This window comes from Pseudophryne corroboree, unplaced genomic scaffold, assembly GCF_028390025.1.
Source record: "Pseudophryne corroboree isolate aPseCor3 unplaced genomic scaffold, aPseCor3.hap2 scaffold_2158, whole genome shotgun sequence".
NCBI lineage: Eukaryota > Metazoa > Chordata > Amphibia > Anura > Myobatrachidae > Pseudophryne > Pseudophryne corroboree.
The window spans coordinates 1-20876 of record NW_026968803.1 but is presented as its reverse complement, the minus strand read 5'-3'; the positions used below and the strand labels follow the sequence as shown (position 1 = coordinate 20876).

The 20876-nt window shown below is 39.4% G+C and overlaps 4 non-coding genes across 4 annotated transcripts; all 4 read right to left on the bottom strand.

Annotated features, from left to right (window-relative positions):
• Nucleotides 1–13091: 13091 nt before the first annotated feature.
• LOC135006688 (U1 spliceosomal RNA) lies at nt 13092–13254 on the bottom strand. Its single transcript, XR_010206847.1, has one exon. It is a non-coding gene; the product is annotated as a U1 spliceosomal RNA (small nuclear RNA).
• A 152-nt stretch (nt 13255–13406) lies between these two features.
• On the bottom strand, nt 13407–13570 carry LOC135006690 (U1 spliceosomal RNA). The gene has a single exon (XR_010206849.1). It is a non-coding gene; the product is annotated as a U1 spliceosomal RNA (small nuclear RNA).
• Nucleotides 13571–14241: 671 nt separating this feature from the next.
• On the bottom strand, nt 14242–14404 carry LOC135006691 (U1 spliceosomal RNA). Its single transcript, XR_010206850.1, has one exon. It is a non-coding gene; the product is annotated as a U1 spliceosomal RNA (small nuclear RNA).
• Nucleotides 14405–14556: 152 nt separating this feature from the next.
• Nucleotides 14557–14720, bottom strand: LOC135006689 (U1 spliceosomal RNA). Its single transcript, XR_010206848.1, has one exon. It is a non-coding gene; the product is annotated as a U1 spliceosomal RNA (small nuclear RNA).
• Between the last annotated feature and the right edge of the window lie 6156 nt (nt 14721–20876).

Here is a 20876-nt window from a genome sequence, read left to right as displayed (position 1 = left end):
TTCTTCCATCAACCAACGAAGAAACACATTGGTACTTTCCCATGATGAGTGAGTGCTTCAGGATCTCTTGCACTTACATGTGCAGCAGAGTACTGCAATGGAAGCATGCTGGGCCCATAACCCAGAGGTAGGCAGATTGAAATTATCCTTTGCTATATGCATTTTTTTGTTAATTAAAGTAATTCAAAACTGGGATTGATATTTTTGCTCTTTTATTTTTACTTAAAGTACAATAACTTTTACCATTTTAATTTGTTTTAATAGTATATTGACAGTATTGTTTTCTTTCAAAAAACCACTTAATTTTCTTTACCCTATTATTAAAATGGTAATTGACAAAAACAAACTACATTGTCACCAGAAGAGCAATACAAAATGTACAAGTGATATATTAAAATCATCTTTCCAGCTTGAATTTCAATGATGCATTGGGGCAACGATTTTGTGAGAAACATCTTCACCCTTAAATAAAGATTTTCTTAATTCCTTACCTGTGTGCTAATTAGATATCACCTTGTTTTCACATTAAACAGACTTCCACATGAGAAAGCAGCAAGGATGCAGTGGCGTTAATGTTTCCTGGTGTCAACCTGTATTATTTCAGTAGACATTGAAATGAGGATGCATCTTGCTGCCTTTCCAATGAAGCAAGTTTAATTTAGTAATAGGTGAAAAACCATCCCTACAAAGGTGTTAATCAGAGACTTGGCTTTGTGGACACTTTTCAGAGAACAAATTTGTTAGCATAAAAATAAAGCCAGAAATGAAGAGCTGTTTAATCACTCAATTGGATTTTTTTGCCAGCATATTTCTTTTTCTCTGCAACCCACTGCTAAATTGTGCTTCCTAGCTGTTTTTATAAAATCACTGAATCAAATCTAACTCTGATTACATCAGAGAAGGCTAGGTACCCTACACAATAAGAGGGGGTTTGAAATTTTGACTTGTCTACTTAAATATCACCAAAATCTGATCACAAGGTCAATTACGTCCCTGGGTAGGATGTAACCACCAACCTTTTGGTTAATAGCCGTACACACTAACCAATTGCGCCACAGAGACACTTTGCAAAAAGTACATACTGACAAAGGCTAATAAGCATTCATCTAGAACATATCCTAGAAAAACTTTAAAAAGTCAATAATCTGGAGAGTTTTTGAAAGATGTTTCTTCCATCAACCAACAAAGAAACACATTGGTACTTTCCCATGATGAGTGAGTGCTTCAGGATCTCTTGCACTTACATGTGCAGCAGAGTACTCCAATGGAAGCATGCTGGGCCCATAACCCAGAGGTAGGCAGATTGAAACTATCCTTTGTTATATGCATTTTTTTTGTTAATTAAAGTAATCCAAAACTGGGATGGATATTTTTGCTCTTTTATTTTTACTTAAAGTACAATAACTTTTACCATTTTAATTTGTTTTAATAGTATATTGACAGTATTGTTTTCTTTCAAAAATCCACTTAATTTTCTTTACCCAATTATTAAAATGGTAATTGACAAAAACAAACTACATTGTCACCAGAAGAGCAATACAAAATGTACAAGTGATATATTAAAATCATCTTTCCAGGTTGAATTTCAATGATGCATTGGGGCAACGATTTTGTGAGAAACATCTTCACCCTTAAATAAAGATTTTCTTAATTCCTTACCTGTGTGCTAATTAGATATCACCTTGTTTTCACATTAAACAGACTTCCACATGAGAAAGCAGCAAGGATGCAGTGGCGTTAATGTTTCCTGGTGTCAACCTGTATTATTTCAGTAGACATTGAAATGAGGATGCATCTTGCTGCCTTTCCAATGAAGCAAGTTTAATTTAGTAATAGGTGAAAAACCATCCTTACAAAGGTGTTAATCAGAGACTTAGCTTTGTGGACACTTTTCAGAGAACAAATTTGTTAGCATAAAAATAAAGCCAGAAAATGAAGAGCTGTTTATTCACTCAATTGGATTTTTCTGCCAGCATATTTTTTTTCTCTGCAACCTACTGCTAAATTGTGCTTCCTAGCTGTTTTTATAAAATCACTGAATCAAATCTAACTCTGATTACATCAGGGAAGGCCAGGTACCCACACCATAACAGGGGGTTTGAAATTTTGACTTGTCTACTTAAATATCACCAAAATCTGATCACAAGGTCAATTACATTCCTGGGTGGGATTGAACCACCAACCTTTTGGTTAATAGCCGAACACACTAACCGATTGCGCCACTGAGACACTTTGCAAAAAGTACATACTGACAAAGGCTAATAAGCATTCATCTAGAACGTTTCCTAGAAAAACTTTAAAAAATCAATAATCTGGAGAGTTTTTGTAAGATGTTTCTTCCATCAACCAACGAAGAAACACATTGGTACTTTCCCACGATGAGTGAGTGCTTCAGGATCTCTTGCACTTACATGTGCAGCAGAGTACTGCAATGGAAGCATGCTGGGCCGATAACCCAGAGGTAGGCAGATTGAAACTATCCTCTGCTATATGCATTTTTTTTTAATTAAAGTAATCCAAAATTGGGATTGATATTTTGGCTCTTTTATTTTTACTTAAAGTACAATAACTTTTACCATTTTAATTTGTTTTAATAGTATATTGACAGTATTGTTTTCTTTCAAAAATCCACTTAATTTTCTTTACCCTATTATTAAAATGGTAATTGACAAAAACAAACTACATTGTCACCAGAAGAGCAATACAAAATGTACAAGTGATATATTAAAATCATCTTTCCAGCTTGAATTTCAATGATGCATTTGGGCAACGATTTTGTGAGAAACATCTTCACCCTTAAATAAAGATTTTCTTAATTCCTTACCTGTGTGCTAATTAGATATCACCTTGTTTTCACATTAAACAGACTTCCACATGAGAAAGCAGCAAGGATGCAGTGGCGTTAATGTTTCCTGGTGTCAACCTGTATTATTTCAGTAGACATTGAAATGAGGATGCATCTTGCTGCCTTTCCAATGAAGCAAGTTTAATTTAGTAATAGGTGAAAAACCATCCCTACAAAGGTGTTAATCAGAGACTTGGCTTTGTGGACACTTTTCAGAGAACAAATTTGTTAGCATAAAAATAAAGCCAGAAATGAAGAGCTGATTAATCACTCAATTGGATTTTTTTGCCAGCATATTTCTTTTTCTCTGCAACCCACTGCTAAATTGTGCTTCCTAGCTGTTTTTATAAAATCACTGAATCAAATCTAACTCTGATAACATCAGAGAAGGCCAGGTACCCTACACAATAAGAGGGGGTTTGAAATTTTGACTTATCTACTTAAAGATCACCAAAATCTGAACACAAGGTCAATTACGTCCCTGGGTGGGATTGAACCACCAACATTTTGGTTAATAGCCTTACACACTAACCAATTGCGCCACAGAGACACTTTGCAAAAGTACATACTGACAAAGGCTAATAAGCATTCATCTAGAACGTTTCCTAGAAAAACTTTAAAAAGTCAATAATCTGGAGAGTTTTTGTAAGATGTTTCTTCCATCAACCAATGAAGAAACACATTGGTACTTTCCCATGATGAGTGAGTGCTTCAGGATCTCTTGCACTTACATGTGCAGCAGAGTACTGCAATGGAAGCATGCTGGGCCCATAACCCAGAGGTAGGCAGATTGAAACTATCCTTTGCTATATGCATTTTTTTGTTAATTAAAGTAATCCAAAACTGGGATTGATATTTTGGCTCTTTTATTTTTACTTAAAGTACAATAACTTTTACCATTTTAATTTGTTTTGATAGTATATTGACAGTATTGTTTTCTTTCAAAAATCCACTTAATTTTCTTTACCCTATTATTAAAATGGTAATTGACAAAAACAAACTACATTGTCACCAGAAGAGCAATACAAAATGTACAAGTGATATATTAAAATCATCTTTCCAGCTTGAATTTCAATGATGCATTGGGGCAACGATTTTGTGAGAAACATCTTCACCCTTAAATAAAGATTTTCTTAATTCCTTACCTGTGTGCTAATTAGATATCACCTTGTTTTCACATTAAACAGACTTCCACATGAGAAAGCAGCAAGGATGCAGTGGCGTTAATGTTTCCTGGTGTCAACCTGTATTATTTCAGTAGACATTGAAATGAGGATGCATCTTGCTGCCTTTCCAATGAAGCAAGTTTAATTTAGTAATAGGTGAAAAACCATCCCTACAAAGGTGTTAATCAGAGACTTGGCTTTGTGGACACTTTTCAGAGAACAAATTTGTTAGCATAAAAATAAAGCCAGAAAATGAAGAGCTGTTTAATCACTCAATTGGATTTTTTTGCCAGCATATTTTTTTTATCTGCAACCCACTGCTAAATTGTGCTTCCTAGCTGTTTTTTATAAAATCACTGAATCAAATCTAACTCTGATTACATCAGAGAAGACCAGGTACCCTACACAATAAGAGGGGGTTTGAAATTTTGACTTGTCTACTTAAATATCACCAAAATCTGATCACAAGGTCAATTACATTCCTGGGTGGGATTGAACCACCAACCTTTTGTTAATAGCCTTACACACTAACCAATTGCGCCACAGAGACACTTTGCAAAAGTACATACTGACAAAGGCTAATACATTCATCTAGAACGTTTCCTAGAAAAACTTTAAAAAGTCAATAATCTGGAGAGTTTTTGTAAGATGTTTCTTCCATCAACCAACGAAGAAACACATTGGTACTTTCCCATGATGAGTGAGTGCTTCAGGATCTCTTGCACTTACATGTGCAGCAGAGTACTGCAATGGAAGCATGCTGGGCCCATAACCCAGAGGTAGGCAGATTGAAATTATCCTTTGCTATATGCATTTTTTTTGTTAATTAAAGTAATTCAAAACTGGGATTGATATTTTTGCTCTTTTATTTTTACTTAAAGTACAATAACTTTTACCATTTTAATTTGTTTTAATAGTATATTGACAGTATTGTTTTCTTTCAAAAATCCACTTAATTTTCTTTACCCTATTATTAAAATGGTAATTGACAAAAACAAACTACATTGTCACCAGAAGAGCAATACAAAATGTACAAGTGATATATTAAAATCATCTTTCCAGCTTGAATTTCAATGATGCATTGGGGCAACGATTTTGTGAGAAACATCTTCACCCTTAAATAAAGATTTTCTTAATTCCTTACCTGTGTGCTAATTAGATATCACCTTGTTTTCACATTAAACAGACTTCCACATGAGAAAGCAGCAAGGATGCAGTGGCGTTAATGTTTCCTGGTGTCAACCTGTATTATTTCAGTAGACATTGAAATGAGGATGCATCTTGCTGCCTTTCCAATGAAGCAAGTTTAATTTAGTAATAGGTGAAAAACCATCCTTACAAAGGTGTTAATCAGAGACTTGGCTTTGTGGACACTTTTCAGAGAACAAATTTGTTAGCATAAAAATAAAGCCAGAAAATGAAGAGCTGTTTATTCACTCAATTGGATTTTTCTGCCAGCATATTTTTTTTTCTCTGCAACCTACTGCTAAATTGTGCTTCCTAGCTGTTTTTATAAAATCACTGAATCAAATCTAACTCTGATTACATCAGGGAAGGCCAGGTACCCACACCATAACAGGGGGTTTGAAATGTTGACTTGTCTACTTAAATATCACCAAAAACTGATCACAAGGTCAATTACATTCCTGGGTGGGATTGAACCACCAACCTTTTGGTTAATAGCCGAACACACTAACCGATTGCGCCACTGAGACACTTTGCAAAAGGTACATACTGACAAAGGCTAATAAGCATTCATCTAGAACGTTTCCTAGAAAAACTTTAAAAAGTCAATAATCTGGAGAGTTTTTGTAAGATGTTTCTTCCATCAACCAACGAAGAAACACATTGGTACTTTCCCACGATGAGTGAGTGCTTCAGGATCTCTTGCACTTACATGTGCAGCAGAGTACTGCAATGGAAGCATGCTGGGCCGATAACCCAGAGGTAGGCAGATTGAAACTATCCTCTGCTATATGCATTTTTTTTTTATTAAAGTAATCCAAAATTGGGATTGATATTTTGGCTCTTTTATTTTTACTTAAAGTACAATAACTTTTACCATTTTAATTTGTTTTAATAGTATATTGACAGTATTGTTTTCTTTCAAAAATCCACTTAATTTTCTTTACCCTATTATTAAAATGGTAATTGACAAAAACAAACTACATTGTCACCAGAAGAGCAATACAAAATGTACAAGTGATATATTAAAATCATCTTTCCAGCTTGAATTTCAATGATGCATTTGGGCAACGATTTTGTGAGAAACATCTTCACCCTTAAATAAAGATTTTCTTAATTCCTTACCTGTGTGCTAATTAGATATCACCTTGTTTTCACATTAAACAGACTTCCACATGAGAAAGCAGCAAGGATGCAGTGGCGTTAATGTTTCCTGGTGTCAACCTGTATTATTTCAGTAGACATTGAAATGAGGATGCATCTTGCTGCCTTTCCAATGAAGCAAGTTTAATTTAGTAATAGGTGAAAAACCATCCCTACAAAGGTGTTAATCAGAGACTTGGCTTTGTGGACACTTTTCAGAGAACAAATTTGTTATCATAAAAATAAACCAGAAAATGAAGAGCTGTTTAATCACTCAATTGGATTTTTTTGCCAGCATATTTTTTTTCTCTGCAACCTACTGCTAAATTGTGCTTCCTAGCTGTTTTTTTATAAAATCACTGAATCAAATCTAACTCTGATTACATCAGAGAAGGCCAGGTACCCTACACAATAAGAGGGGGTTTGAAATTTTGACTTGTCTACTTAAATATCACCAAAATCTGACCACAAGGTCAATTACATTCCTGGGTGGGATTGAACCACCAACCTTTTGTTAATAGCCTTACACACTAACCAATTGCGCCACAGAGACACTTTGCAAAAGTACATACTGACAAAGGCTAATACATTCATCTAGAACGTTTCCTAGAAAAACTTTAAAAAGTCAATAATCTGGAGAGTTTTTGTAAGATGTTTCTTCCATCAACCAACGAAGAAACACATTGGTACTTTCCCATGATGAGTGAGTGCTTCAGGATCTCTTGCACTTACATGTGCAGCAGAGTACTGCAATGGAAGCATGCTGGGCCCATAACCCAGAGGTAGGCAGATTGAAATTATCCTTTGCTATATGCATTTTTTTTGTTAATTAAAGTAATTCAAAACTGGGATTGATATTTTTGCTCTTTTATTTTTACTTAAAGTACAATAACTTTTACCATTTTAATTTGTTTTAATAGTATATTGACAGTATTGTTTTCTTTCAAAAATCCACTTAATTTTCTTTACCCTATTATTAAAATGGTAATTGACAAAAACAAACTACATTGTCACCAGAAGAGCAATACAAAATGTACAAGTGATATATTAAAATCATCTTTCCAGCTTGAATTTCAATGATGCATTGGGGCAACGATTTTGTGAGAAACATCTTCACCCTTAAATAAAGATTTTCTTAATTCCTTACCTGTGTGCTAATTAGATATCACCTTGTTTTCACATTAAACAGACTTCAACATGAGAAAGCAGCAAGGATGCAGTGGCGTTAATGTTTCCTGGTGTCAACCTGTATTATTTCAGTAGACATTGAAATGAGGATGCATCTTGCTGCCTTTCCAATGAAGCAAGTTTAATTTAGTAATAGGTGAAAAACCATCCCTACAAAGGTGTTAATCAGAGACTTGGCTTTGTGGACACTTTTCAGAGAACAAATTTGTTAGCATAAAAATAAAGCCAGAAATGAAGAGCTGTTTAATCACTCAATTGGATTTTTTTGCCAGCATATTTCTTTTTCTCTGCAACCCACTGCTAAATTGTGCTTCCTAGCTGTTTTTATAAAATCACTGAATCAAATCTAACTCTGATTACATCAGAGAAGGCTAGGTACCCTACACAATAAGAGGGGGTTTGAAATTTTGACTTGTCTACTTAAATATCACCAAAATCTGATCACAAGGTCAATTACGTCCCTGGGTAGGATGTAACCACCAACCTTTTGGTTAATAGCCGTACACACTAACCAATTGCGCCACAGAGACACTTTGCAAAAAGTACATACTGACAAAGGCTAATAAGCATTCATCTAGAACATATCCTAGAAAAACTTTAAAAAGTCAATAATCTGGAGAGTTTTTGAAAGATGTTTCTTCCATCAACCAACAAAGAAACACATTGGTACTTTCCCATGATGAGTGAGTGCTTCAGGATCTCTTGCACTTACATGTGCAGCAGAGTACTCCAATGGAAGCATGCTGGGCCCATAACCCAGAGGTAGGCAGATTGAAACTATCCTTTGTTATATGCATTTTTTTTGTTAATTAAAGTAATCCAAAACTGGGATGGATATTTTTGCTCTTTTATTTTTACTTAAAGTACAATAACTTTTACCATTTTAATTTGTTTTAATAGTATATTGACAGTATTGTTTTCTTTCAAAAATCCACTTAATTTTCTTTACCCAATTATTAAAATGGTAATTGACAAAAACAAACTACATTGTCACCAGAAGAGCAATACAAAATGTACAAGTGATATATTAAAATCATCTTTCCAGGTTGAATTTCAATGATGCATTGGGGCAACGATTTTGTGAGAAACATCTTCACCCTTAAATAAAGATTTTCTTAATTCCTTACCTGTGTGCTAATTAGATATCACCTTGTTTTCACATTAAACAGACTTCCACATGAGAAAGCAGCAAGGATGCAGTGGCGTTAATGTTTCCTGGTGTCAACCTGTATTATTTCAGTAGACATTGAAATGAGGATGCATCTTGCTGCCTTTCCAATGAAGCAAGTTTAATTTAGTAATAGGTGAAAAACCATCCTTACAAAGGTGTTAATCAGAGACTTGGCTTTGTGGACACTTTTCAGAGAACAAATTTGTTAGCATAAAAATAAAGCCAGAAAATGAAGAGCTGTTTATTCACTCAATTGGATTTTTCTGCCAGCATATTTTTTTTCTCTGCAACCTACTGCTAAATTGTGCTTCCTAGCTGTTTTTATAAAATCACTGAATCAAATCTAACTCTGATTACATCAGGGAAGGCCAGGTACCCACACCATAACAGGGGGTTTGAAATTTTGACTTGTCTACTTAAATATCACCAAAATCTGATCACAAGGTCAATTACATCCCTGGGTGGGATTGAACCACCAACCTTTTGGTTAATAGCCGAACACACTAACCGATTGCGCCACTGAGACACTTTGCAAAAAGTACATACTGACAAAGGCTAATAAGCATTCATCTAGAACGTTTCCTAGAAAAACTTTAAAAAGTCAATAATCTGGAGAGTTTTTGTAAGATGTTTCTTCCATCAACCAACGAAGAAACACATTGGTACTTTCCCACGATGAGTGAGTGCTTCAGGATCTCTTGCACTTACATGTGCAGCAGAGTACTGCAATGGAAGCATGCTGGGCCGATAACCCAGAGGTAGGCAGATTGAAACTATCCTCTGCTATATGCATTTTTTTTAATTAAAGTAATCCAAAATTGGGATTGATATTTTGGCTCTTTTATTTTTACTTAAAGTACAATAACTTTTACCATTTTAATTTGTTTTAATAGTATATTGACAGTATTGTTTTCTTTCAAAAATCCACTTAATTTTCTTTACCCTATTATTAAAATGGTAATTGACAAAAACAAACTACATTGTCACCAGAAGAGCAATACAAAATGTACAAGTGATATATTAAAATCATCTTTCCAGCTTGAATTTCAATGATGCATTTGGGCAACGATTTTGTGAGAAACATCTTCACCCTTAAATAAAGATTTTCTTAATTCCTTACCTGTGTGCTAATTAGATATCACCTTGTTTTCACATTAAACAGACTTCCACATGAGAAAGCAGCAAGGATGCAGTGGCGTTAATGTTTCCTGGTGTCAACCTGTATTATTTCAGTAGACATTGAAATGAGGATGCATCTTGCTGCCTTTCCAATGAAGCAAGTTTAATTTAGTAATAGGTGAAAAACCATCCCTACAAAGGTGTTAATCAGATACTTGGCTTTGTGGACACTTTTCAGAGAACAAATTTGTTATCATAAAAATAAACCAGAAAATGAAGAGCTGTTTAATCACTCAATTGGATTTTTTTGCCAGCATATTTTTTTTCTCTGCAACCTACTGCTAAATTGTGCTTCCTAGCTGTTTTTTATAAAATCACTGAATCAAATCTAACTCTGATTACATCAGAGAAGGCCAGGTACCCTACACAATAAGAGGGGGTTTGAAATTTTGACTTGTCTACTTAAAGATCACCAAAATCTGAACACAAGGTCAATTACGTCCCTGGGTGGGATTGAACCACCAACCTTTTGGTTAATAGCCTTACACACTAACCAATTGCGCCACAGAGACACTTTGCAAAAGTACATACTGACAAAATCTAATAAGCATTCATCTAGAACGTTTCCTAGAAAAACTTTAAAAAGTCAATAATCTGGAGAGTTTTTGTAAGATGTTTCTTCCATCAACCAATGAAGAAACACATTGGTACTTTCCCATGATGAGTGAGTGCTTCAGGATCTTTTGCACTTACATGTGCAGCAGAGTACTGCAATGGAAGCATGCTGGGCCCATAACCCAGAGGTAGGCAGATTGAAACTATCCTTTGCTATATGCATTTTTTTTGTTAATTAAAGTAATCCAAAACTGGGATTGATATTTTGGCTCTTTTATTTTTACTTAAAGTACAATAACTTTTACCATTTTAATTTGTTTTGATAGTATATTGACAGTATTGTTTTCTTTCAAAAATCCACTTAATTTTCTTTACCCTATTATTAAAATGGTAATTGACAAAAACAAACTACATTGTCACCAGAAGAGCAATACAAAATGTACAAGTGATATATTAAAATCATCTTTCCAGCTTGAATTTCAATGATGCATTGGGGCAACGATTTTGTGAGAAACATCTTCACCCTTAAATAAAGATTTTCTTAATTCCTTACCTGTGTGCTAATTAGATATCACCTTGTTTTCACATTAAACAGACTTCCACATGAGAAAGCAGCAAGGATGCAGTGGCGTTAATGTTTCCTGGTGTCAACCTGTATTATTTCAGTAGACATTGAAATGAGGATGCATCTTGCTGCCTTTCCAATGAAGCAAGTTTAATTTAGTAATAGGTGAAAAACCATCCCTACAAAGGTGTTAATCAGAGACTTGGCTTTGTGGACACTTTTCAGAGAACAAATTTGTTATCATAAAAATAAACCAGAAAATGAAGAGCTGTTTAATCACTCAATTGGATTTTTTTGCCAGCATATTTTTTTTCTCTGCAACCTACTGCTAAATTGTGCTTCCTAGCTGTTTTTATAAAATCACTGAATCAAATCTAACTCTGATTACATCAGGGAAGGCCAGGTACCCACACCATAACAGGGGGTTTGAAATTTTGACTTGTCTACTTAAATATCACCAAAATCTGATCACAAGGTCAATTACATCCCTGGGTGGGATTGAACCACCAACCTTTTGGTTAATAGCCGAACACACTAACCGATTGCGCCACTGAGACACTTTGCAAAAAGTACATACTGACAAAGGCTAATAAGCATTCATCTAGAACGTTTCCTAGAAAAACTTTAAAAAGTCAATAATCTGGAGAGTTTTTGTAAGATGTTTCTTCCATCAACCAACGAAGAAACACATTGGTACTTTCCCACGATGAGTGAGTGCTTCAGGATCTCTTGCACTTACATGTGCAGCAGAGTACTGCAATGGAAGCATGCTGGGCCGATAACCCAGAGGTAGGCAGATTGAAACTATCCTCTGCTATATGCATTTTTTTTTAATTAAAGTAATCCAAAATTGGGATTGATATTTTGGCTCTTTTATTTTTACTTAAAGTACAATAACTTTTACCATTTTAATTTGTTTAATAGTATATTGACAGTATTGTTTTCTTTCAAAAATCCACTTAATTTTCTTTACCCTATTATTAAAATGGTAATTGACAAAAACAAACTACATTGTCACCAGAAGAGCAATACAAAATGTACAAGTGATATATTAAAATCATCTTTCCAGCTTGAATTTCAATGATGCATTGGGGCAACGATTTTGTTAGAAACATCTTCACCCTTAAATAAAGATTTTCTTAATTCCTTACCTGTGTGCTAATTAGATATCACCTTGTTTTCACATTAAACAGACTTCCACATGAGAAAGCAGCAAGGATGCAGTGGCGTTAATGTTTCCTGGTGTCAACCTGTATTATTTCAGTAGATATTGAAATGACGATGCATCTTGCTGCCTTTCCAATGAAGCAAGTTTAATTTAGTAATAGGTGAAAAACCATCCCTACAAAGGTGTTAATCAGATACTTGGCTTTGTGGACACTTTTCAGAGAACAAATTTGTTAGCATAAAAATAAAGCCAGAAAATGAAGAGCTGTTTAATCACTCAATTGGATTTTTTGCCAGCATATTTCTTTTTCTCTGCAACCCACTGCTAAATTGTGCTTCCTAGCTGTTTTTTTTATAAAATCACTTAATCAAATCTAACTCTGATTACATCAGAGAAGGCCAGGTACCCTACACCACAAGAGGGGGTTTGAAATTTTGACTTGTCTACTTAAAGATCACCAAAATCTGATAACAAGGTAAATTACGTCCCTGGGTGGGATTGAACCACCAACCTTTTGGATAATAACCGAGCACGCTAACTGATTGCGCCACAGAGACACTTTGCAAACGTACATTCTGACAAACGCTAATAAGCATTCATCTAGAACGTTTCCTAGAAAAACTTTAAAAAGTCAATAATCTGGAGAGTTTTTGTAAGATGTTTCTTCCATCAATCAACGAAGAACATTCAAGCTGATTTCTTGCAGCAGCTGGGCACTGTAACAGCTCCAGAGCTGCTCTGTAAGGCAACTAAAAGGGTGTGGGCCCTGCAGCACTACCTGTAGTTCGCATTGTGCGTTGGAAGGCACAAAGTAAGCAGACGGGAGAAGTCAGGATAGTGCGCAAGGGCATAGAAGGGAGCGGCTCAAGAAAAGAGAAGTGGAAACAGACAGCAAACTAGGCTGGAGAGAGACCTGAGACAAAGTGATCTGAATTATACGAGAGCCGACCAGGGGAAACACAAATTATGCAGTCGAGTTTCCCACATTTGGGGAAATAGCTGGAGCAGCACACACAGAGTGCAATGGGTGAGCCTTGCCCTGGGAGAAGCACCTTCATGATCATAGTATCTCACCTGGCAGGTAAGTAGGAGTTGGGCAAGAGCTGAGGAGGGTCGCTGCTCGGGCACCCCCCTGTCAAGTGAAGGAGATCCAACTGAGGCAGCACAAGAGAACTCTCGAAAGAAGAACAAGGCTAGAGGAAGATCTGAGACACAGAAATCTGGCTTTTACCAGAGCTGACCAGAGGAAAGCACAAACACAGTCCCCCACTACCACAAATAATGCAGTCGAGTTTCCCACATTTGGGGAAATCATAGGAGTCAGCATACCCAGAATGCAATGAATGAACCTCACCCTGGGAGAACAATCTTCATGACCATGGTATCTCCTATGCAAAATAAGTATGATTTGGGATAGAGCTGGGGAGGGCCGCTGCTCAGGCACATCTCTGTCAAGTAAAGGAGATTCAACTGAGGCAGCACAAGGGAACTCTCATCTGGGGACAACAACTGCTGGGAGAACACATATTTTCAGATGAACATGGGAGGGCAGAAGGCTGCCTAATACTGAAGCACCCCCAAACAACAAACCAAATGCAACAACTAGTACAAGCATTCCTGGGGGAAGGCCTACAGCAGATGGATTTGCATATGGTGATGTCATCCAAGCAGTGGGTCAAAGTTGGCTTCAACCCTCGTCTGCATATGAAAAGAAAAAAGGGATGTGCAGGGCATGGCGTCCTTTTGTGGCGCTTGGATGACCCCTAATTCACATTAAACATCTCCACCCTCCTTCGGTGTGGGTCTCATGTTGGCTATGCCCCAGCCCCTGAAGCATTCACGCTGATTTCTTACAGCAGCTGGGCACTGTAACAGCTCCAGAGCTGCTCTGTAAGGCAAGTAAAAGGGTGTGGGCCCTGCAGCACTACCTGTAGTTTGCATTGTGCATTGGAAGGCACAAAGTAAGCAGACGGGAGAAGTCAGGATAGTGCGCAAGGGCATAGAAGGGAGCGGCTCAAGAAAAGAGAAGTGGAAACAGACAGCAAACTAGGCTGGAGAGAGACCTGAGACAAAGAGATCTGAATTATACGAGAGCCGACCAGGGGAAACACAAATTATGCAGTCAAGTGTCCCACATTTGGGGAAATTGCAGGAGCAGCACACCCAGAGTGCAATGGGTGAGCCTTGCCCTGGGAGAAGCACCTTCATGATCATAGTATCTCACCTGGCAGGTAAGTAGGAGTTGGGCTAGAGCTGGGGAGGGTCGCTGCTCGGGCACCCCCCTGTCAAGTGAAGGAGATCCAACTGAGGCAGCACAAGGGAACTCTTGAAAGAGGAACAAGGCTAGAGGAAGATCTGAGACAAAGAAATCTGACTTTTACCAGAGCTGACCAGAGGAAAGCACAAACACAGTCCCCCTCTACCACAAATAATGCAGTCGAGTTTCCCACATTTGGGGAAATCACAGGGGTCAGCATACCCAGAATGCAATGAATGAACCTCACCCTGGGAGAACAATCTTCATGACCATGGTATCTCCTATGCAAAATAAGTATGATTTGGGATAGGGCTGGGGAGGGCCGCTGCTCAGGCACATCTCTGTCAAGTAAAGGAGATTCAACTGAGGCAGCACAAGGGAACTCTCATCTGGGGACAACAACTGCAGGGAGAACACATATTTTCAGATGAACATGGGAGGGCAGAAGGCTGCCTAATACTGAAGCACCCCCAAACAACAAACCAAATGCAACAACTAGTACAAGCATTCCTGGGGGAAGGCCTGCAGCAGATGGATTTGCATATGGTGATGTCATCCAAGCAGTGGGTCAAAGTTGGCTTCAACCCTCATCTGCATATGAAAAGAGAAAAGGGGCGTGCAGGGCATGGCGGCCTTTTGCGGCGCTTGGATGACCCCTAGTTCGCATTAAACACCTGCACCCTCATTCGGTGTGGGGCTCATGTTGGCTATGCCCCAGCCCCTGAAGCATTCAAGCTGATTTCTTGCAGCAGCTGGGCACTGTAACAGCTCCAGAGCTGCTCTGTAAGGCAAATAAAAGGGTGTGGGCCCTGCAGCACTACCTGTAGTTCGCATTGTGCGTTGGAAGGCACAAAGTAAGCAGACGGGAGAAGTCAGGATAGTGCGCAAGGGCATAGAAGGGAGCGGCTCAAGAAAAGGGAAGTGGAAACAGACAGCAAACTAGGCTGGAGAGAGACCTGAGACAAAGAGATCTGAATTATATGAGAGCCGACCAGGGGAAACACAAATTATGCAGTCAAGTATTGGAAAATTCAGGGCTATGTCGTGTAGATGATGGCCTAACAGGAGGCTTTAAAATTTTCTTTCTAGTGTCCTTCGTTTGGGAGAAAAATGCAAAGGTACAAGACAGCTTTTCCTTGCCAATATCTCTCTTTTGCAAAGAGCTACGCATTGGAAAATTCAGGGCTATGTCGTGTAGATGATGGCCTAACAGGAGGCTTTAAAATTTTCTTTCTAGTGACCTTCGTTTGGGAGAAAAATGCAAAGGTACAAGACAGCTTTTCCTTGCCAATATCTCTCTTTTGCAAAGAGCTGCGCATTGGAAAATTCAGGGCTATGTCGTGTAGATGATGGCCTAACAGGAGGCTTTAAAATTTTCTTTCTAGTGTCCTTCGTTTGGGAGAAAAATGCAAAGGTACAAGACAGCTTTTCCTTGCCAATATCTCTCTTTTGCAAAGAGCTACGCATTGGAAAATTCAGGGCTATGTCGTGTAGATGATGGCCTAACAGGAGGCTTTAAAATTTTCTTTCTAGTGACCTTCGTTTGGGAGAAAAATGCAAAGGTACAAGACAGCTTTTCCTTGCCAATATCTCTCTTTTGCAAAGAGCTGCGCATTGGAAAATTCAGGGCTATGTCGTGTAGATGATGGCCTAACAGGAGGCTTTAAAATTTTCTTTCTAGTGTCCTTCGTTTGGGAGAAAAATGCAAAGGTACAAGACAGCTTTTCCTTGCCAATATCTCTCTTTTGCAAAGAGCTATGCATTGGAAAATTTAGGGCTATGTCGTGTAGATGATGGCCTAACAGGAGGCTTTAAAATTTTCTTTCTAGTGTCCTTCGTTTGGGAGAAAAATGCAATGGTACAAGACAGCTTTTCCTTGCCAATATCTCTCTTTTGCAAAGAGCTGGGCATTGGAAAATTCAGGGCTATGTCGTGTAGATGATGGCCTAACAGGAGGCTTTAAAATTTTCTTTCTAGTGTCCTTCGTTTGGGAGAAAAATGCAAAGGTACAAGACAGCTTTTCCTTGCCAATATCTCTCTTTTGCAAAGAGCTGCGCATTGGAAAATTCAGGGCTATGTCGTGTAGATGATGGCCTAACAGGAGGCTTTAAAATTTTCTTTCTAGTGTCCTTCGTTTGGGAGAAAAATGCAATGGTACAAGACAGCTTTTCCTTGCCAATATCTCTCTTTTGCAAAGAGCTGCGCATTGGAAAATTCAGGGCTATGTCGTGTAGATGATGGCCTAACAGGAGGCTTTAAAATTTTCTTTCTAGTGTCCTTCGTTTGGGAGAAAAATGCAAAGGTACAAGACAGCTTTTCCTTGCCAATATCTCTCTTTTGCAAAGAGCTACGCATTGGAAAATTCAGGGCTATGTCGTGTAGATGATGGCCTAACAGGAGGCTTTAAAATTTTCTTTCTAGTGTCCTTCGTTTGGGAGAAAAATGCAAAGGTACAAGACAGCTTTTCCTTGCCAATACTGAAGACATTTTCCCCACAAGGCCCTTTGGAGAGACAGAGAGAGAGTATGCCAGCACATACCCCAGCGCTATATAACCCAGGAATAGCACAGTAACTTAATGTTTGAACAATCGGTGAGGGGGAACATCTTGAAACCCCAGTTTGTACCCTTGGGACACTATTTGTAAAACACACGAGTCCATGTCCGAATGAATCCAGAACTGACTGAAGAGTTTTAGACGTGCCCCCACTGGTGCGGGCTCCTGCAAGAGAGCCCCAGCGTCATGCAGTGGATTTGGCAGAAGCAGAGGATGATCTCTGCTCCTGCGATCTTGAAGAGGATGCAGACCTCTTCTCTCTTCTCCTTCCTCTACCTGCAAAGAAAGGGGAATCTTAACTTTTTGCATATCTATTGGGCCGAAATGACTGCATCAGAGAATGATGCGTCTTCATCCGTTGGGAGGGAACATAGGGCAAGAAGGTTGACTTACCTGCGGGAGCTGCCGAGATCAAATTAACTAGGCAGTCACCAAACAAGGCTTCACCTTCATAGGGAAGAGACTCCCTTTCTTCTTGGAGTCAGCATCAGCATTCTCTTGGTGAATCCACAATGCCCTCCTATCCGACACTGCCATGAAATTGGCCCGTGAACTCAAGAGTCCTATATCCCTTGCAGTCTCACGTAAGTATGCTGCAGTGTCCTTGATATGATACAACGTAAGGAGTATCCCATCTCTCCAGGGTATCTATATCGGATGACAAGGTATTCGACCAATTCTTGAATACTACTACTCACCCATGCACATGTAATGGCAGGTCTAAGTAATGTACCCGTGGTTACATAACTAGAAATAATGTAGCTTCCTGCATACGATCCGCTGGATTTGTGACAGGGCCCCGTGCAGAACAGGGGGTGACTCCCACTTTATTCTGTCCGCGGCGGGAAATGAATAAACAACCAGAATCCTTTTGGGGATTTGAAACCATCTTGTCGAGCTGGCCCAGACTTTCTCAAACAGAGATGGAGGAACGTTACATCAGCTTTCATTATATATCTATATATACATACATATAGACCCCTTTGTCAGGAACAGCAGGGTCTTCAGTGATTTTAATATGTCCTTAATATCCACAATCATGTACTGAATGCTCCTTGCCAATATTGGATCTAATCAGGAAACATTATGGTCGACATAAGTATCAGTATCCGTGTCAGTATCAGTGTGTAGTAACTGGGCAAAATAACATTTTTGCGACCCAGCGGGGCCTGAGGGAAAAGAAACATAGCCATGAATATCACATCTATTCTCTACGTCTGTGTCTGGGACACAGATTTATCCAACCTTACTCTGATATTACTGAAACATTTACCCAGTCAGTTATTGGTGGTGCCAACAGGGCCACCATCATATGTCTGCATTCCTAATATAGTTTCCTCTTGGGAAAAACATTCAGCCACCGACATGTTGACACACATATACCAAGTACCCACAGACACACCGGCTTATGGGGGACAGACCGTCAGTAAATCTGTCAGAGGGACACAGAGGATTTTTCAGCTCACAATCCAGCGCCAAAAGTACACAGTCTGGGAAATAATAAACTCTATAGTGATAGACTTGTAATGCTCTAAAGATGTTCTGGTGAGGTGAGGAAGAAGCCCCGCCGCTGTAATGGCGCGTATCTGTCCCGCTCAGAAATAATTAATTACGCTATTGGGGTAAGGACAGTGCCCAGGCACTAATGTCCACTTTTTCCAGCCTTTTGTGAAACATTAAGTTACTGTGTTATTCCTGGGTTATATAGCGCTGGGGAGTGTGCTGGCATACTCTCTCTCTGTCTCTCCAAAGGGCCTTGTGGGGAAACTATCTTCAGAAAAAGTATTCCCTGTGTGTGTGGTGTGTCGGTACACGTGTGTCGACATGTCTGAGGAAGAAGGCTATATTAGAGAGGAGCGGGAGCAAATGAATGTGGTGTCTCCGCTGACACCTGATTGGATGGATATGTGGAATGTTTTAAATGCTAGTGTAAACTCATTGTACAAAAGATTAGACAAGGCTGAAGCTTTGGGACAGTCAGGGACTCAACCCATGCCTGATCCTATGTTGCAGGGACTGTCAGGGTCTCATAAGCGCCCACTATCCCAGATTGTTGACACAGATACCGACACGGATTCTGACTCCAGTGTCGATTACGATGATGCAAAGTTACAGCCAAAATTGGCAAAATCCATTCGATATATGATTATGGCAATAAAAGATGTTTTGCACATCACAGAGGAACCCCCTGTCCCTGACAAGAGGGAACATATGTACAAGGGAAAGAAGCCTGAGGTAACCTTTGAGGGGGTCACACGAGCTGAACGAGTTATGTGAAAAAGCTTGGGAATCTCCAGATAAAAGACTGCAGATTTCCAAAAGGATTCTTATGGCGTATCCTTTTCCATCAACGGATAGGTTACGATGGAAATCCTCCCATAGGATGGACAAAGCATTAACACGCACAGCTACAGTTGGAAAATCAAATTTTTTACCTTATGTTCCCTCACAGCATAAGAAAGCTCCGCATTATCAAATGCAGTCCTTTCGGTCACAAAGAAACAAGAAAGTGCGAGGTGCGTCCTTTCTTGCCAGAGGTAGGGGCAGAGGAATAAAGCTGCACAACACAGCTAGTTCCCAGGAACAGAAGTCCTCCCCGGCCTCTACAAAATCTACCTCATGACGCTGGGGCTCCACTGGCAGAGTCCGGCCCATGTGATGTCATGCAGCTGCTCTGACCACGCCTCCTGTTTCTCCGTTGCCGACCCCATTTTGAAACCGTGCCCCCGCACCGCTCCATCTCCGACTTGGAAATGGAGTGTTGTTGACCCCCCTCCCCCCCCCCCCTTCACCGATTCACAGGCAGAGGTGATCGCATTATCTGCGGGGTGCCGCAGAAAATGCAGGCGGATGCGTATGCTCTTAGCAGTTTTTGCAGTTGGATTGCGATCCAACCTGAATCAGGCCCTATTACCTATCACAATGCACTGCGGGTAGTACAAAATGGGGTTAATATAGGAGAAAAAACCCCAGAGCTGTGCTCCTTAATTGTCCCTGGTGGCTAGTGGAGCGGCTGCCCAGTAATCAGTGTCCACGCCAGTGCGCACACGGCCCGCCCCCATCAGCGGCCTCGTGATCCCGGAGGGCGGTGTGTGTGTGACTGACCTTAGGAAGAAACCGGAGCCTCCGCTGCAGTGACCCAGCAACCGGGGCACGGGAGTATACTGCGCCACTGGGAGTGATGGAGCTGCAGTAAAGAGGTCTATTAGACCTAGCCTGCTGCAGCCCTTGTAGATTCTTATAAAAAAAGTTCTTCTTTTCTTGCCAAAATTAATAGCTAAGAATAGGCTGCCTGAGGCAGCCCCCTGTTAAGTGGCCTGCTACTGAAGGCACCAACTACAAACTGAGCTCCCTGTTCATGGAAGCGAGGTTATAGAGGAGCATCTTGGGAACAGTCAAAAGCTTTGAGCCTGTTGGTGCCTCAGATCAAGATCCTACTCTGGTGTACATATACAATGTGAATCCTTGTGGAGTCCAGTGTACCCCACAGAAGAAATGAATGCGTCACACCCATTGGCAGCAACATTAGAATAGCTGCTGATGGGCACAATTGAGAAAGGAAGGGGGGAAAACATTTGAATCCAGCACATATATGTAATTTGAATATGTAATTTGTACCTTCCTACTTTAAAATGTAATGGATGAACCTCACCCTGTGAGAACTATCTTCATGATCAAGAGATCTCATATGCAAGATAAGTATGTGTTGGGATAGGGCTGTGGAGGGCGGCTGCTCGGGCACACCCCTGTCAAGTTAAGGAGATTCAACTGAGGAAGCACAAGGGAACTCTCATCTGGGAACAACAACTGCAGGGAGAACACATTTTCAGACGAATGTGGGAGGGCAGAAGGCTGCCTAATACTGAAGCACCCCCAAACAACAAACCAAATGCAACAA